Below are 4,059 nucleotides of genomic sequence, written 5' to 3' on the forward strand. Positions count from 1 at the left end.
GACTTCATTTAGCCCTTTTGTCCTTGGAATCGTAAGACTTCAGGTTTAGCTCCTTTTGTGGAATCTCCTCTCGAGATCACTGATCTCGATTGATAGCTTCATGAACCGAGATTCCATGCTGTCGATGCTCTCCCCTGGCTTCATCTTGAAAGTCCTCGAACTTCTTCATGGCCACGGTGAGCTTGTTCTCCTTTTCCTGTTCGTCACCTTCACCAATTAACATCAAAGTATCCCATACCTCTTTTGCCGTTTTGCACTTTCTCACTTTTGGGAAGATGGTTTCGTCTATAGCTCTGAAGAGAATGTCCTTGGCAATATTGTCCAGGTTGTTTCTCTTCCTATCATCACTTGTCCATTCTTCCCTAGGTTTTGGGATGTACTTTGGTGTGTCTTGGGTTTGAGCTGCAGCAGTATTGACCATTAAGATTTGACTGGTCCAGAAGTTATAACCTCGGCCATCTCATCATGGAGGGCTGATAGATACGCAAGCATGCGTGTTTTCCAGTCATCGAACCTGCTAAGATCAAAAAGAAGATGTCTCGACAACATGCTTTTTTATCTCGTGCTTTGAAAACTTTTTAAAGATTTTCAAAGAAGATCTCTAGGCAATATAAACAAGGTTTATATCGATCAGAGAACTTGCTCTGATACCAATTGTTGGTCCCAAGGGGATGGGGTACAAGTCTAGAGGGGGGGGGTGAATAGACTTGTATAAGATTTTGCAAATCTTTTTCGACTTCTCGTGTGTATTGGACTTAGGATGTTTAGGTCCGATACCTCACAAGATGAAGACAAAGTTTTATGCGCAGCGGAAAAGTTATCCCCTTTTAGTTAGCACGAGTTTGAGTTAGTTCGAGAGGTGCGTTATATGCAGTGCAGTTCGAGAGTTAGAAGAGATAAAACAGAAGTAAATGCGAGAGAGATTTTTAAGTGGTTCGGCCAACCCGCCTACGTCCACTCTTCTTCCAGAAACTCCCTGGAAGGATTGCACTAAAACTTCCCTTTTTAGTACAATATCGAGCGCTTGAGCTTTGATCACGAAGCCCGCCTCAAGCCTCAGGTTTTTCGCCCCGCTTCTTGTTACTCCACCTATCGAGCACTTGAGCTTTGATCACCAAGCCCCTCAAGCCTCAGGATCTTCACAAGACAGCTCCCAGGTTACTCCGCCTCTCCTCAGGTTTTTCTCCCGCTTCCAGTTACTCCACCTCTCGAGCACTTGAGCTTTGATCACCAAGCCCGCTCAAGCCTCAGGATCTTCACTAGACAGCTGCCAGGTTACTCCGCCTCTTCTTGCTTAATCCAAAGCAAGGACCTTTGGTTGTCACAGTTGAGTGTAACAAGCTCCAATCTGACCAAAAGCTATCGTTGAATCAACTTCGATGTAGAGCAGCTTCGGTCACCTTCTAGATGTATAGCAGTTAAGCTTTGTAACTCTCTCAAACACTAAGATGTGTTTTTCTCGCTGTTTTGAATATCAGGATGATATTCCAAGTTGAGCACTTGCACTTTTGAACGTTTTAATCAGACACCTCTTAAGATTTTCCAATGAACCAACCTTCTTTCTTATTTTTTTTTTTTAACTTGTGTCTTCACATCCTTTTTATATGAGAGTTGAGGAATAATTCCGTTGGAGGGAAAATTATTCCGTTTGAATGGGACTTTGGTTGTCTCCCATGCTATGTATGGGACTTGCATCTTTTCAGCATTTTTCATGGAGTGGTGGTCTTGTAACTTGAACCTTTTGTTTGGTAGTGGATATTCCATAATCCACTTTCTTGAGTCCATGCTCCACTTGCTACTTTTGGTAAAAGTTACTCTTTTTAAATTCCCATTGATCCTCGTTCTAGGGAATAAGACCGACTTTGGATTAGTGCACCTTCTATCCGTTTGTTGTGGAATTCTGATGTGGCATCCACTTCTGGCACCTCCTTAATATTTTGTCTCCATGATATTCTTCTTCTCCAAACTTTATTCATGCTTCCTGACCGTCATTCAGCCTTTTGGAGAAATGTCAGTTTATCGAGACCAAATTGATGTCTCGATTGTGATGTCTTGATCCCCATGTATCGAGAGATCTATCTCTCGAACTCTGCTTATGTCTCGAACTGGTTGTTGTATCGAGAGATCCTATCTCTCGAACTCTGCTTATGTCTCGAGACTTAGTTGATGTCTCGCAGTCCCTTATTCTTCCAGTGTTGTCCCGTGCCTTCTTCTGATCTATTTATAAGATTACAACACGAGACTTTCTAAGATGTTCACACAAGTTTACCTTAAGCTTAAATATTTTCCGAGTTGAGCTCAAGTTACCCGGTTGTATTTTCGCTCTTAGTTTACTTGTCGAACTTACATATAATTTCTATCTTTCGAGACTTAGGGGATTATAGGTTACATTTGGTATCATCAAAACCTATTACAATATATTCCTAACAGTAATCCTTCAATCCAAGCTTTGTAGTCTTCTACAATGGAGTTTTTATCTAAACTAAGAACTGAAAAACTAAAAAAATGGAGAAAGTTCTCCAAAGGAAAAACTAAGGAAAGGAAAACTAAATTTCTGGGAACCTCCTCTGAAAATCTATCAAAGGGGTTTAAATAGTCTCCGAAAAAGCAACCCTAATCAAATTTCGCGCAGTGCAGTCTCTACGCCTGCTCACACGCGTGTGAGTGTGCGTGGGAGGCTACTGGATTATTTCCACGCACGTTCACACGCGTGTGGCCATCCTGTTGGGTCCTCCAGGGCTCCGTTCTTGCCTGGTTCGCTCTTTAAGCTCAACTTTTGCTCCTATTTGCTCCCGGGGCTCCTATTTCACCTCCTCCATGCTAAAAGTAGCTTCTGTGTGACGGTTAGTGATTTTCAAGCATTTATGAGCACAATTCATCATGTAAGGATGCTATAATCGTGGCAAAACACCCTAATATGAGCTTAATTCATCATGTAAGGATGCTATAATCTAACCTCCCTAGCTTTGCACAAACATTTGAGGTTTAAGAAATTGTCATTACACCAATCACCTCGGTACTGATTCATCTCTCATTTTTAATAGACATTGAGCAGAGTGAGATGATCATATTCGGGTACCAAAAATTTCTCCCTAGCAGCATCACTCTCCTTTGCCCTATTATCCTTGGGTCTGAAGAAAATTGAAGGTACCGAAAGCATGGATACAATGGTGAGAACTTCATTTAGGCATTCTAGTTATTCCCCCATCAAAAGCATCTTAGCAAGAGGAGGGTCCAATGGGAACTCCACCATTTTCCAACCAAGATGAGTTAGATCCCCAACATTATTGAGTGTACCCAATACCCACAACTGATACATAGAGTTGAGGATGTTTTCCTAAGGAGGAGGATCCATAAAATCAAAATCAAACAAATTCAAAATCTTGAGCGACTTAAACAACAAAACTATATTGCCAAGATGGGTCCTCTGAATTTCTAGCACAGGGCTTGGCAGCATTTCATTGTGGTAAGCATCGCAAATTTTACTGTGGATTGCGGTCCACAATGGATTGTGGACCGCGCATCAAAACGACATCGTTTTGATTAATGAAAACAGACAGATGAAACGGCTTCCGTTCCGAGCAACTGCAGTTTCCTTTCAACACAACTACAGTTTCAGACGGATGAAACAGCCTCTGACAACTGCAGTATCAGTTCAACACAACTGTAGTATCATTTGAGATGAACTGTAGTATTAGTTACGGAGATTTACAGGAGCCGTTTCTCCCACTTATTGAAATGACGTCGTTTTGTGACCATGGTCAACAGTATAACAGCCGGGTAAGCATTTTCAGTATAAAGTTGGTAACAAGTACTCGGCCCAGTTCTACCAGCTCGCCTAGCACGCTGGTCTGTTGCTGCACGACTGACAAGGAACACTTGGAGAGCATCCATACACATTCATGGATTGTACATACACCTTCATCTTACCATAACCAGTATCAATCACATACAAAATTCCATCAATAATCGAGGATGTCTTAGCAATATTTGTGGTAGGGGCATTTCGGTCTTTGGTTCGGTTTTTTCGGTTTCGGTTTCAGTTTCAGTTTTAAAAAA

At 41.8% G+C, this 4,059-nt stretch overlaps 1 pseudogene; it reads right to left on the reverse strand.

Annotated features, from left to right (window-relative positions):
• The window catches only part of LOC116010827, a 29,711-nt pseudogene that overhangs the window by 19,943 nt on the left and 5,709 nt on the right, over positions 1–4,059 (reverse strand).

The sequence above is a fragment of the Ipomoea triloba genome, chromosome 2, assembly GCF_003576645.1.
Source record: "Ipomoea triloba cultivar NCNSP0323 chromosome 2, ASM357664v1".
NCBI classification, from domain to species: Eukaryota; Viridiplantae; Streptophyta; class Magnoliopsida; order Solanales; family Convolvulaceae; genus Ipomoea; species Ipomoea triloba.